Below are 16,014 nucleotides of genomic sequence, written 5' to 3'. Positions count from 1 at the left end.
TCCCGTATGAGTTGGACATTGAGTTCTAGAAACTCCTGGGGGCTTGGGGTACTTCTTGGAGCTATGAGTAACAATAGGGTGAGTGGTTCACCTTCCCCTAGTGGTGCGCTAAATACAGGGTGAGTGGTTCACCTTCCCCTATGATACCCCATGATGCCTGACATGTGTGTAGGGTGAGTGGTTTACCTTCCCCTACGATTGTGGACACATGTATGTAGGGTGTGTGGTTTACCTTCCCCTACGATTGACATATGCATAGGATTAGTAGTTCACCTTCTCCTATGACATATAAGCAGGATGAGTGGTTCAAATTCTCCTGTCGATGCCCTAGCACACATCCTACCCATGGAGTCAAGGACTCATGGGATGTACCTCTCATCTGGACAATGAGTTGGGAAAACATGGTTAGGGACCATAGCACTACCGATGGACACATTATGCATTGTAATTCTCCATATGTCTAGGATGCATGGTGTTCAAAAACTTGATATGGGATCAAGGACCGACTTTTTTCAGTGGAAAGTGGTATGATCTTATGACTCACTCTCGATCACTTCTTCTTCATTATTACTTCATGGTTCAGCAAAGCAGAACAACGGTTACAAATATGGTACATGATGACAAGATGGCATGATGATGACAAATGGATTGGCGGGTGGAACTCTTCCTAGTTGAGAGGGAGTGTTAAAATTGGAAACTAGGGCAAAATTCCACCTTAGGACAACTCACATGATGGGGATGATTATTTCATTGGATTCATCTTTTTGAGAGGTCCAATTATGATATAAAGATCATCTCATTCTCACAAGAAGAAGTGTAATTTTGAATTTATTCTCTCTCATGCACAAATTGTCAAGGTCGGCCTCAATCAAATGTAGTCTCAAAAAGCCTAATGGATGTGTATCCACACCCTCAACAATTTGTATAAATAGGAGTGACTCCTCTCCTCATTTAGACATCACTCATCATCACTCATATCTCTCTCTCTCCTTTCTTGATTGGTTTGTACAACTTGGAGGCGACTTCTCTTTACTTCACACGTGTCGTAGGAGGTCAAATTCTTCTAGGGCTTATTTGAGCTTCGTTGACTTCGATCTTGAGGGCTGAATTTTTTTTTCAAACCACATTTCTTGGCATAGAAAACGAGGTGATTGAGACGATTTTACCAGGGTTGAATTCAACATTGATTTCAACATTTGACCGCATAAATTACAAAAATGTTTGTTTGGGTTTGAACAAATTGTTTTGGGCTGACTTTAACTCTCTTTGAAGGCTGAATTGGATTGTTGTTGACCGAGCTGCTTGGAGGATGTTTTGGTGCTGCTTTGACTAGCGTTGACTTTCTGTTTAGGGCTGTAATTCACTGTCGTTGACTGTTGATTTTGACAGGGTCGTTTGACTATGTATTGGGCAAGTGAATTTGATCTATGTACTCTCTCTCTCCATTGAACTATTGACTAATAATAAGAAGATTTTATCGAAGGGTTTTCCCCACATTGAGGATTTTTCCCTGGCATCCGCCAAATCTTGTGTCCTTTTATCTTGGCTTGTCTTTTGCGCATGTTTTTATGTTATATTTGCATTTATTGTCAATCTTTTTAAGTTAATATGATTTCTACTGGAAATAATTGGAAATTGTCATTGGGCTGATAAGGAACATTGAAGTAAATTATGCGAAAGCTTAGAACATACCATTTTTATCTAAAATTAACACATGATCACTAATCTCAAGAAGTTGAGAAGCTCTGACTCCAGTCTCATCGATCCTACTAGCTATCGTAATTTGGCAGGATCTCTAATGTATATGGTAAATAAAAGATCTGATATATGTTTTGTTGTAAATATTCTTAGTTAATTTTAGTTGGAGCCTCGTCATGACCACTGGATAGTTGCTAAGCATATTCTTAGATATCTCCATGGCATTATACATCACTGCTTAAAATATGATGGAAAGAAAGTTAAGTTGATGGATTTCAAAAATTCAGATAGAGGTGGTAGTGAGACTGATGGCAGAAGCACTACTGGGGGATGCTTTAGTTTGGTAGCTGCAATGATCTCATGGATGAGTAGAAAACATGATCCTATTTCATTTAGTAGTGTCAAAGTTGAATACGTTGTTGCATGTGAAGTAGGAAAAGAAGTTGTTTGGTTAAGAAAACTCTTGTCATATTTGTTTGGAAAGCCTTTGGATCCTACTATAGTAAATTGTGATAATCAAAGCAGCATCAAGATGTCTGAGGACCCTGTATTCCATGCAAGAACGAAGCATATCAACAACAAGTACCACTACATTAGATGTTTGGTACAATATGGGGTCGTAAAGCTATAATATATTCCAACATATAAACAAGTAGTTGATGTGCAAATAAAGTCTCTTCTAAATCAAAAGTTCAATTATTTTAGAAGCATTCTTGGTTTGGTTGATATTGCAAGTTTAGTTGATAAAGAGAGATGAAACATATAATGGCAAATGATTGGAAGGACATATGGCCGCCTTATGTGTGTTTGATGCTTTGATCCTAAAAAGGGAGGGTGGTGTTGGTCTTGGAGCTTTGACCTTGGATACACACCTAGATCCCTGGGTTGATGGTTAGTTAGTAATCCTGATTGTACCTAGACTGGCTGAAAACTTTAGTCCATTTTAGTCCCACTCAGATAGATAACACTGGTCAAGTATCTAGTATGTGGCACTGAGTGTGCTTGAATTATTCGGTCATCATAATTTTATAATGTAATTTATTTGTCAAAAGAATTTTTATAATGACTTATTAAAGGATGGGTTTCATGCTTGGGTCATCATATTTATAGGTCAAAGCCTCCATTGTAGAGTCAAAGAAGGCCCACTCAACATGCATACTTGACCAATAGCATTGTTTTTATCGGCAAGTTCAAGCAGATCTAATAGTGCTCCGAGACATGACAAATCTGCAAGTTCCTGATCCATCTTCAGTCTATGATCTTCGCTACTCTTCATTATTTTAGGTCTACACCATACCGACATGATAATTGTATGTAAAACAAACTTTTCTATTAGATAACATTTCTAATTAAGATATTTAAAATAACATTTCCTATAGGCCTCTGAGATTGCAATGTTTTAAGGGGAAAGAGGGATGACACAAGGCATAATTAGAATGATTCCTTCCCTATAATTGGGATGGCTGAGATTGAACTGTTTTAAGGGGAAAGAGGGTTGACACAAGGCATAATTAGAATGATTCCTTCCCTATAATTGGGGCTTCCATCATCAGGAAAGTAGAGGTGACATTGGAGTCAAGCAAGGTTGCCCTTTATCCCCTACTCTTTTTGGTTTATATATTGATAAATTGGAAGAGTGGCTAAATCTACAAGGTGGGGATGGTGTTCGGTTGGGGGAGTTTGTGATAAAGCTTCTTTTATATACTGATGACCTTGTATTGATTGCTAAATTGGCCCAGGGATTGCAGATACACCTATACGCCCTTGTGCATTTTTGTAAAGCAGTGGGGATGCAACTCAATACCAGCAAGACCAAAATAATGATTTTCTCAAATAAAAAGAAGCAGAGCCAACATACGTTCTTCTTTGAAGGAAAAATTCTTGAAGAAGTAAATGAATACAAGTACCTCAAGATTGATTTCAACAACAAGCTTAATTGGGAGGACTACAGAAAGAACAGAATTTTAGGAGGGTGGAAAACATTATATACTCTTCAAAACAGATGTAGAGAGGTAGAGTTATGGGATTGGAAAATGATTAAAGTGCTTTTTGGGCTCCTAGTTTGTCCAGTGATATTATATGGGTGTGAACTGTGGGCTAGCAGCATCTCTATCTCAAAATGGAAGCAAATTGAGAAAATCCAAAAATGCTTGATCATGAGCAAGTTTAAAATAAAAATTTCGGTTCCTTATGAGACAATGTTGAGTGAAACATGAGAAACTCCCATCGAAGCAATTGTTATGGTGCGTCTCATAAGGTACCTACAAATAATTGAGTAAATGGGAGAAGGTAGATGGCCTAAAGTTATCTTCAATGAAGGAATGAGTGAAAGAAAGAAATCATGGATGAGACAAAGCAACAAATGGATGAAAAAATGGAATATTTACCTCAATGCATGTCCCACATGTTGATGTTTGGTAGCATCGGACGTGCTCTAAGTCTAAACTTTTGCAAGGAGGCTTGGGCACATGTATTCCAAATAACCTAGAAAGAATTTTGGGAAATTCCACCCAGAAACAATTTTGTTAAAATAATTAATCATTTTAAAGGGACCCTAAGTCTAAACTGAGGAAAATAAATAAAGGGTATTAATATAAACTATGGGTGTAACTTCTAGAAGAAGACGAGGATCAAGCATAAATGATCTTAACCACTGATTATCTTCTAATATGGACCATTGAATGTTAATGAGGAGATTATTTAAGGAGGCTTGAGGGTCACTTGGAAAAACACAGAGGGAGCTCATAGGATCAAATTTATGAAGTAGAGCAACTATTGGAGAGAGATGCAAAGTGAGATTTTGCAGTGAGGGGCAGGGATAGTATCCGAAGATAATTATTCATGGTCAGAGTATACTCAGCAAAGAAGATAGAGGGAGATCCAATACTGGAAGCACAAAGCTAGAAAGGTTGCACATGCCCATGCAAAGGCAGCGTAGGCTGATGCGGAGGCAGTGCATAAGCCAATAGGAACTCTGAAAATCTGTTGGGAGATCGATTTTTGTGGTTGGATTCCAAGGTGTGAGACTGGGAGAGCAAAAGTCAGATTTCCATAGGAAAATCGAGCACCCAAGAAGAGTGACGCAATTCCTAGATAGTGATACATTGGGCTGACATATACACTGCGCAGAGGTAGCACAGAGGCAGTCAGGTGTTGTTCGCTCAAGGGTTGGATCAACGAGGATTTCCAGTGATAGGGTGAGGCAATATCACTTATCCTTCTGTCAGTGACATTTCTCTGTAACTGGATTGTCAGGAGGGCATCCAGTGATCGTGTTCAAATTTACTACTGCTTAATAATAAAACCCTCATATCTGTTGCACCAGTTTTCCCACATTGTGTTTTTCGGGGACGATTATCCAAAAATAACTGTTATTTGTGTGAATTTTTCTCTATTGTTATGTTCTTGTTTTGGGAAAATTAATTAATTAAGTGAAGGCTACAGTTGTATTAGCTTCGTTATTTGTTATAGAAAGCTAAATAATTTGTTTAAGTAATTAACAAATAGGAGAAGTTTAATCAGTTGTTGCAGTAGTTGATTAGGGTGGGATTCTTGATTTTTCACACCACAAATCGCAAGGAGTTAAAGAGTTTTGTTATGGAGAAGTTTCGTAACCATATATGGGGAAAAGAGTTGGGTAGAAATAAGAAGTATTATGTTCAGGAATTCAACCCCACTTGTGATCTCCAACAAAAAGAGTACATTGGAGCTAGCATTCCATGGAGAGAAAAGATTTTTATTGTTCAATTAAGAACTAACTCGCATCAACTACGATGTGAAATGGGTAGGTGGAAAAGACTTAAAGAAGCTTGGGAAGAATGAGTGCGTACTTTTTGCACTTCTGGGGTAGTGAAGTCGGAAAAACATTTCATTTTGGAATGTGATGCTTTTAGAGACATCAGAGACAATTAAAACAATATGTTAACATCGGTTCCCTGGCATTGTCTTTTCAGTTAGGGGACTGTTAGAAGGTTGGGTCAGGTCATCATTAATTTGAATAATAAAAAGATTGAATTCCAAAAGGCAGGGACGCTGGTGGTCCTATAGACTATTAGGTCAGCGCATCATTAATTTGAATAATAAAAAGATTGAATTCCAGAAGGCAGGGAAGTTGGTGGTCTCATAGACTATTTCTAATCTCGTGGATGTTGAAATTTCATTCATTCATTCATAATTATTATAACCATTCTTTATTATTACGTCATAAGGCGTTTCCTCTGAGAAAGACATCCCTAAAATGTGACGTGTGCAATCCTGAGCCATTGATTCTGTGTTAGACGATTGGGGTGTTTTCCGCCGTTGATTTAATATGTTTTTTTAATTTAAAATGTCTTTTTTTCCACCGGGCCACACGAAACGTGTCTTTGTTTCTTCCCTGCATGATGGCCGCGTAGCTCGCGTAGCGTTCTGCTTCCTACCAGAGCTTTATATAGGCACAGATTGTCTTTGTTTCTTCCCTGCATGACAGCCGCTCTGCTTCCTACCAGAACTTTATATAGGCACTGATTTTCATCCGGAGGTAACCAGCTCCACACAAGGACAGGTAATTCTTTTTTTTTGTTAACGTTTTGTTTATGAAACTCAGTCATGTATCTTAGGGCTTTCCCATAGACTTATTCCTCCAAGATTATTCGCATAGACTTCACAGTATACATCGGTGTTTCACAGGTTTACTCATTTCCAGTTAATGAATAAGATTGTTGAAATCTCTCTTTATAGTTCATTCTATAAATGAACAGGGTTATGGGTTTCATTCTTATTGTTTTGACGAATACTGTTATTTGCATTTGCTCGCTGTATATAATTTCTACAGCGGAGATTTCCCAGTTTCCCCAATGGAGCTCTTTCTTTGAAATTGGGGTTTCTTCCCCAAGAGGGTCAATCTACCTGAACAGGTTATCCTGGCTGGAGGATAGGTACTTTAATACCTCACTTACCCTCAAACCAGTGTATTGGCACTATGAACATGGTTCATTTACTCCCTTTACTTTAGCTTATCAGTCACAGTGTCTCTGTTGATTATGGGTTGAATAACATTACCATTTCAATCCTGTTAGACAGGTAATCTAATCTTTTTAAGTAATAGGACGAATACAACTCTGAAAAAATGAATCTCAGAACAACTTCCTGGAGTTCTGAGTCTTGCAGCAAAGGGCATTTTATAATGTCAAGATCAGCAGACTTGACACTGTAAATTTCCAATAATCTTGTGGCATAAGGATGATTCTTCACATACATGTCAAGGATCCTTTGCTCATCTAATTTGATCACATGAACCGGATTAGGAATAGGGTTGTAAAGTGGCATTGTACTTAGAAAATTAAATACTGTGGCGAAGCTTGATCCTAGCTTCTTAGTTGTAAGTGAATAACGGTGGCAGTGAGTATCAGAAGGTCCATATTCTTCTGCGTCTTATCAGTGATAATATTGAGTATGATCTGACACTAAGAAACTCCATGATCTCATGTTCCATAAGGAAAAACCTTGCCAAATGCTTTAATCTTCTTTTTGGAATTTCCACACGCTATCGGTGATTAAATCTATTAGGGTATAAGCAAGTACTTTTAAGGATTTGTAAAACGACCCATATTTCTTACAAATTCAAGTTTGAACTTCTATGAGTTTGTACTATGTCTTAGAATCGCGGGACACTAGTTATATGAAAAATAAAAGTAACTTACCTTCAATTCTGGGTTCTGTAGAGGATCTATATAAGGTTTCGTCATTCTCTCAAGGTTGGCGTGTAGAAGAGAAGGTGCCCTTTTTCAGAGACGTGATGAAACTAGCGTTCAATGCAAACATGTTTCGAAGATATTGGACTTTAGGGGTTTTAGGGGTCTGACATTTTTTTAGACTGATGTCAAGCGATCTGGATGCCTTCCATACATATGCCAAGTCCGTTCCAGTAAGGCCCAGCTGGATGTTTTCATCAGCTCAATCTTTGGCTTCAACTGCAGATCAACATTAAGAAAAAAGAACAGTTGGGTACACAACGATCGCACTTGCCAGATCTCCAGTGAATCCTGGGTCTCTGAAGAGCTCAACTGCTTGGTGGGTTGTTTTGGTTGATCTAATATGAACATAGATGCCCTGATTCTCATGACTGCTGATAGTTAAAGGCAGTCAATAAGGGTATCCTTGCTCAGAACGAGATCCACCAAAACAACCCAACAAGCGGTTCAGCGCTTCAACGACTCGTGACCTGCTGAAAGTTGAAGGTAACCCAACTCACAGTTGTTGAGTTAGAACTGAAAGTGTGATAATTCGGTTGGATGTGTGTTTCGTAGTTACGGGTTCGTCATTATCGTGCTTAGAGCATTGCATTTGCTAAATAATCATGAAACATAATCATTTCTCTTTGATATTGGCATCACTAACAATGTCAGTGTCATATTCTGTAGGTCCAATAGGTCCAAATTCTCTGTATAAGATCTACTATGACTATTTATTTTCTGCAATGTAATTTAAACGGTTTGACACATTCAAATTTGGTTTAGGCTGATGATACTCTGTATCCGTTATGACTGTTGCATTTCAGCGACCAAAAGGTATGCGGAAATTATTTCTGTCCCTCAAGATCACTCCCAGCATAGTAATAATATTCATTCAGTTCAATGCCTAATTAAGTTCTGGAGCATCTTTTCGCCCTTTCAACAATTGTATTAGTCTTTTTAAAAAAATGTTTTTATGTCTGGAAGAAATGGGGTAGTCATGTTGTTACATCTCCTCGGTGTTTCACAGGTTTACTCATTTCCAGTTAATGAATAAGATTGCTGAAATCTCTCTTTACAGTTCATTCTATAAATAAATAGGGTTATGGGTTTCATTCTTATCGTTTTGACGAATACTGTTATTTGCATTTGCTCGCTGTATATAATTTCTAATCTACCTGAACAGGTTACCCTGGCTGGAGGATAGGTATTTTAATACCTCACTTACCCTCAGACCAGTGTATTGGCACTATGAACATGGTTCATTTACTCCCTTTACTTTAGTTTATCAGTCACAGTGTCTCTGTTGATTATGGGTTGAATAACATTACCATTTCAATATTGTTAGACAGGTATATCTCACAGTATGCTCTATCAATTTGTACGATTTATTGGTCCAAGAATGCATACTCAAATAAGTACTGTGTAATTCTTACATATACCAATTTCTCTAAGTACATGCAGGTCTGCCTTCATTCTAATGGAGCTAAGTCATCCCATCGAGCTAAGTCATCCCATCATGTTGCATCTTCAACTTGTCCTAATAAATGCATATTCAAAAATATCCTCCATATCCTTGAGAATTCATCATGTTCATTTAGATATCCTCTTGAATTGTTGTGGTAGTCCAATTTCTCTAAGTACATGCAGGTGCACAGAGAGCTTTCCTTCCATTAGTGTGAACCAAGTACAGTTTTGAACAGTATTCCATCAGTGTGAATAACGGTGGCAATGAGTATCAGAAGGTCCATATTCTTCTGCGTCTTATCAGTGATAATATTGAGTATGATCTGACACTAAGAAACTCCATGATCTCATGTTCCAGAAGGAAAAACCTTGCCAAATTCTTTAATCTTCTTTTTGGAATTTCCAGGCGCTATCGGTGATTAAATCTATTAGGGTATAAGCAAATACTTTTAAGGATTTGTAAAACGACCCATATTTCTTACAAATTCAAGTTTGAACTTCAATGAGTTTGTACTATGTCTTAGAATCGCGGGGCACTGGTTATATGAAAAATAAAAGTAACTTACCTTCAATTTTGGGTTCTGCAGAGGATCTATATAAGGTTTCGTCATTCTCTCAAGGTTGGCGTGCAGAAGAGAAGGTGCCCTTTTTCAGAGACGTGATGAAAGTAGCATTCGATGCAAACATGTTTCGAAGATATTGGACTTTAGGGGTTTTAGGGGTCTGACATTTTTGTAGATTGTTGTCAAACTCATGAAACAAGAAGCCATAAAATCAAACTGAAAGTCAGGCTGAGGAGTCGGTAAACTCAGGGCTAACACTCGCACTCAGATATATTCTTTTCTTATGAGACCAAGAAGATCAACTTCTTATGTTAAATCTATTGTTTACTGCAACTTTGTGATTGATATCAAGCAGGGGACAAATCTTTGAATGGAATGTTCGTAACGAATACTGTTATTTGCAGTTGTATATAATTTCTACAGCGGAGATTTCCCAGTTTCCCCAATGGAGCTCTTTCTTTGAAATTGGGGTTTCTTCCCCAAGAGGGTCAATCTACCTGAACAGGTTACCCTGGCTGGAGGATAGGTATTTTAATACCTCACTTACCCTCAGACCAGTGTATTGGCACTATGAACATGGTTCATTTACTCCCTTTACTTTAGCTTATCAGTCACAATGTCTCTGTTGATTATGGGTTGAATAACATTACCATTTCAATCCTGTTAGACAGGTAATCTAATCTTTTTAAGTAATAGGATGAATACAACTCTGAAAAAATGAATCTCAGAACAGCTTCCTGGAGTTCTGAGTCTTGCAGCAAAGGGCATTTTATAATGTCAAGATCAGCAGACCAAGAAGATCAACTTCTTAAACAGAACAAATCTAACTTAAACCTGAATGCAGGGATAAAAAGGCAATTAAACAACAATTAATAGATCCAGGGTTTATATATATCCTATTTGTTTTTGTACGGATAGGACCATTATGAACACAAAGACATGAAGAAATGACATCTTCCCCATCAGGGCATTAAAGCACCTCATTTCTCTTTGATACTGGCATCACTAACAATGTCAGTGTCATATACTGTAGGTCCAATAGGTCCAAACTCTCTGTATAAGATCTACTATGACTATTTATTTTCTGCAATGTAATTTAAACGGTTTGACACATTCAAATTTGGTTTAGGCTGATGATACTCTGTATTCGTTATGACTGTTGCATTTCAGTTTCCAAGAGGTATGCGGAAACTATTTCTATCCCTCAAGATCACTCCCAGAATAGTAATAATATTCATTCAGTTCAATGCCTAATTAAGTTCTGGAGCATCTTTTGGCCCTTTCAGCAATTGTATTAGTCTTTTTAAAAAAAAAAAAAATATGTCTGGAAGAAATGGGGTAGTCATGCTGTTACATCTCCTCGGTGTTTCACAGGTTTACTCATTTCCAGTTAATGAATAAGATTGTTGATATCTCTCTTTACAGTTCATTCTATAAATAAACAGGGTTATGGGTTTCATTCTTATCGTTTTGACGAATACTGTTATTTGCATTTGCTCGCTGTATATAATTTCTACAACGGAGATTTCCCAGTTTCCGCAATGGAGCTCTTTCTTTGAAATTGGGGTTTCTTCCCCAAGAGGGTCAATCTACCTGAACAGGTTACCCTGGCTGGAGGATAGGTATTTTAATACCTCACTTACCCTCAGACCAGTGTATTGGCACTATGAACATGGTTCATTTACTCCCTTTACTTTAGTTTATCAGTCACAGTGTCTCTGTTGATTACGGGTTGAATAACATTACCATTTCAATATTGTTAGACAGGTATATCTCATAGTATGCTCTATCAATTTGTACGATTTATTGGTCCAAGAATGCATACTCAAATAAGTACTGTGTAATTCTTACATATACCAATTTCTCTAAGTACATGCAGGTCTGCCTTCATTCTAATGGAGCTAAGTCATCCCATCGAGCTAAGTCATCCCATCATGTTGCATCTTCAACTTGTCCTAATAAATGCATATTCAAAAATATCCTCCATATCCTTGAGAATTCATCATGTTCATTTAGATATCCTCTTGAATTGTTGTGGTAGTCCAATTTCTCTAAGTACATGCAGGTGCACAGAGAGCTTTCCTTCCATTAGTGTGAACCAAGTACAGTTTTGAACAGTATTCCATCAGTGTGAACCAAGTACAGTTTTGAACAGTCTTGCTCAGGATGATCTTAGTCTTGGTTTCTTTATGTACAGTTTTGAACAGTCTTGCTGAGGATGATCTTAGTCTTGGTTTCTTTATGTTGGTCGATCACTGGAGCTTTTCACAGCTAATAAGATGCCTAATAGTATATCAAAATTTCATGCAGGATTAAATCCAAACGAGTTGCAATCCAGATATTGCAATGTGGTTTTAGAAACAATTTATAACTTACGCTCTGTGGTCTTGGATCCAAAATCCTTGTGATTAGATTCCTGACCCCATGAGAGAACCATGAAGGGAAGGAAAACTCTGCTTTGCAAATCTATGACCCAATAAAAACTCTACCATCAGCTGACAGCAACCAAAAAGTGTTGTGAAGTAAAATATGATTAAGTTAAAAACAAGATTACAAGATTGATTTTTCCTGTGCATCAATATCTGAGACAGAGAGCCAGGACTGTTACCAGTTTCCCCTTACGGGCAACAGAAATTTCAGGGTTCCCTATTTTTTTCTATTTGACACACTCAAGAGTTTTGCAACAGAATTTTTGAGGTTCACCATAAAGTTGAAAGTCATTTTGAGTATACCTTACGATATTGTTCAATTTGATTAGAACCTTCAAAGGGACAGAAACCTGCAAGAAGTTCAAAGAGAATGACCCCACAAGACCAAATGTCTGCTGCCCTTCCATCGTACTTCTGACTAACAATTACCTGCCAACCATAACCAATATGCTCGATTGATAAAGGAAAAAGACATGTGGTGTAATTCCCATACTATCTCTAACAAATCCTAGATGAAGAGTTTGATTTGTATACCTCAGGGGCAATATAATTTGGGGAGCCACAATATGTAGAAAGTATAGGATCTGTCTGCACAAAGTGTGTATAGACACAACATTAGGATCTAACAGCAGATGAAATAAGAAAAGGGGATATGATTACATTATTAATTTGAAAAATTCCTTGTCAGAATTTTGGAAATGGGTTTGTGATCAAATGTTAAGTTGATGCCTTTCCTAACCACAGCTCTCAGAATCCATTCTGAACTGAGCAGACAGAAATGAAATGAAATCAAATCAATCTCCAGTACGAGTAATAATAGGATGAATGCCTAGGGCATCCCTTCCATAAAAGATAAACAGAGACCCGCTGATGTTGCTTTTATGCCTGGACCGAATTTTTCTATCTAAATCTGAATTGAAGTTTTGAGTTGCATATCAACTGGTCGCTCTTTTGCCCCATGTGATAAGCATAATATTCTCTGTGTTTTTTAGTTACAGGTAGTTTAGGTGGGTGAACAGGGTTTCCGGTAGTTTAAATAGGTGACTGTGATTTTGAACCGTTAAACCTATAAGAACTCATGGTCGGTACAAAAGCATTATGCAAATACAATACCTGGTGCAAGATACTTAGTCCAAAATCAGACACCTTCAGATTGGCTTTCCCATCTAGGAGTAGGTTTTGAGGCTGCTCACCAAATTCGAAACCAATTTAACATTAAATCGTATCTTAGCATAGAGCATTATCAACTAAAATTACATAAGCTCTCATTGGGTTCATATACAAAGAACATTTTTCATAAATATTGAAAGTCAAACTGCATACCTTGAGGTCTCTGTGGTATACATTTCTACCATGACAATAATCTACAGCATCTATAAGCTGATGAAAATATTTCCTGGCCTCTTCTTCAGTTATTTTCTGAAGATAAGCCTGTACAAAAGCCAACAAATCATAATGAGATTTTTGATCTCCATATTAACCATAATATTATTTCTATAAGGTGGTCAAGTTTATGTATCTCAACTTTCCTAAAAGTGTAGTCTAAATGTTCTAATTTTAGAACTTTCACTGGAATAATTTACAGTTAGATTTTGGCGGAAATCTATTCAGAAAATTGTTGGAATTGTAGATTTGAATTTTTGAATCTGTGCAATTTGAATGTTCCAGAGATTTTTCATGTTGTTGAATCCATTTATTTATTCCAAAATGTAATTTAGACTCATCTTTTCTGAAATTCATATGATAACAATAAACAACTATGTCTAACAACACTGTCAGTTGACAAAATAGAGAAATATTTATGTCATAGAAATAATTCCAAGATGCACAAAATTTGTTGAGTCTTTGCAATTTGAGTGTTCAAGGAGTTTTCAGGGTGTTGAATATATTTATGCATTCAAAAATGTAATTTAAGCAACAAAAAAAATAGAGAAATATTTATGTCATAGAAATAATTCCAAGATGCACAAATTTGTTGAGTCTTTGCAATTTGAGTGTTCAAGGAGTTTTCAGGGTGTTGAATATATTTATGCATTCAAAAATGTAATTTAACCAACAAAAAATTGTGATATCACCAACAATTATATAGCTGGATTCCAAAAATGGTTGACAAAATAGTCCAAGATAAAACGTTTAAACTTATCATCTCTAAAATGCCATATGATAACAATAAACAACTATGTCTAACAGCACTGTCATTCAGTTGACAAAATAGAGAGGTATTTATGTCATAGAAATAACTCTAAAATGCAGAGAGTTTAGGCAAATCTGACTCAGGGATGGGCAATTTAGATGGGCATAATGTGAAAGGCATGTTGTAGAATACTGCTAGTGAGAACTCTTTTCAAATTTTTTGCACGAAGAGAGGGAAAGGCTGAGCAACCAGCATAATCACACCACAACCAAACTATGTTAGTAAAAGACACCACTCACTTACAGAAATTACATTACTTATGTACAAACAAAAACGATCAGTGAACTTTGTTGGTCTGAAATTAGTTGCAGCACACAAAATGAGAGGACCTCGGCCATGATAACAACTCACAATTTTGTCAGACAGGTCACCCCCCTGTTACATATTCCATGACTAGATAAACCTTCTTCTTGCTGGCTTTTACCATTAAAACCAATGATCGAAATCTCAATTTGCACCCCATGTCATTATTCCATAAGTATTATATTTATCCTCAATAATGAATTCCAAAGAATTCAAAAGTTTGTTTTCTTCAACCAACGTTTAGAAAGGACCTGTTTAGAAAAGTTTGGAAAAGTTTGTTATTCCATGGAGTCATTTCAATTTTAGAGTATCGAAATATCAATCCACATGCAGAACATGGTCTTACCCAACATGAAATGGGGGTATACCTCATTACTAAAGGAGCCCAATGGCAGGGGGCGGGACCTATATTTGTTTCACATCCTGTTAAATTTTTAACACATAAACAAAAACAACATGGGCCCTAATGCCAAAGGATAATTCTGGCAATGTGACACTATATTCTCCATCTGCTGCAGAATATCGAGCTTATAAGAATCCCCTACGACACACTTAAACAAACCCAAATTTCATAAAGGGAAATACGAAAAGAAAAAGCAGCATGTCTTGCAGTAATCGAATCACAGACATTAAGATCAACCCCAGACCAAGGTACTTACTTTTCTTCTCTGATCTTGCTGCATAGTTCTTTGTCTCTGATCACTTTTAGATCCACGTTGTATTCTTATGTCCTGATACAAGGCCAATGCCTCAACTATCTGCGAACCTTCCTGGAACCGTGATTGCTTTTGTTTGCATAGATTGAAGTAGAATTTTTAACCGGACTAGCTTGATGATAATGTTTTTAAATTCTCTCTGGATTTCATTCTTTTCTTTCTCTTCATAATCCGCTCTTTCTTTCTATGTAGTTTTCAATCTTTAACCCTGCTCTGTTCTGTTCTTTCTATGTAGTTTCTTTCATCGTGAATGATACTAAGTTTATGTTTTTTGAATTAAAATAGTTGAATTAAAGAAACCTCCATTACTCTCAAAGCAAAACCCAGTCCATTCATCTCAATTTTATTATACCATTTCCCTTCTGGTTTCCGCGGCTCTACAATTTCTTCTTAATTCATTTCAGCCTATAATCTCATTGAATTAAAATTATTCGCTCGATCCATTTCATTGTTTTATGTTGCATTGTATGAAGCAGAGCAACACAAACCTCCTTGGGCTTCAATTACAATTACAATTACAATTCTATTTCCTTTGAGCAAATATTCCTCTCCAAAGTATTCAGGGGATCCGTTCCAGTGTTTTATGTTGCATCGTGTGAAGCAGAGCCATACAATTACAATTACAGTTCTATTTCCTCTGAGCTTTACTCTCAAAACACACCCCAATCTTGTAATTTCAGCGAATATTCCTGAGTATTTCGTAAGTTTCCAAGGATCAACCGTGGAATTTTATACTCCGAAATTTCAACTGTGAAATTTTATACTCCGCAAATTTCAACTAGATATTCTTAACTATTTAGAAAATAATAGCGAGTGATTTGCAAAGAGGAGTTCTCAATAATAAGTAGGTATGGAAGAAATTATGAGTCAATTTCGGTAAGAATAATAAATAATTCTTCACATCTAAAATTTAAGTATAAATCAAATCTTTTG

At 36.8% G+C, this 16,014-nt stretch overlaps 1 long non-coding RNA gene across 2 annotated transcripts in view; it reads left to right on the top strand.

The window, feature by feature from the left end:
• Positions 1-16,014, top strand: part of LOC149143198 (uncharacterized) — a 45,326-nt gene that overhangs the window by 15,290 nt on the left and 14,022 nt on the right. Inside the window, exon 1 of one of the 2 annotated variants that reach the window (XR_016264286.1) lies at positions 6,047-6,241. The exons of the other annotated variant lie outside the window; for it this stretch is intronic. This is a non-coding gene — a long non-coding RNA (uncharacterized LOC149143198). Of the gene's footprint in view, positions 1-6,046; positions 6,242-16,014 lie in introns of those variants that run through there. 2 annotated transcript variants of the gene reach the window in all.

The sequence above is a fragment of the Pinus tabuliformis genome, chromosome X (assembly GCF_031772625.1).
Source record: "Pinus tabuliformis cultivar Carrire ecotype Pingquan chromosome X, CPIR1, whole genome shotgun sequence".
Lineage (NCBI taxonomy): Eukaryota > Viridiplantae > Streptophyta > Pinopsida > Pinales > Pinaceae > Pinus > Pinus tabuliformis.
This window is presented reverse-complemented; position numbering and strand designations above follow the sequence as displayed.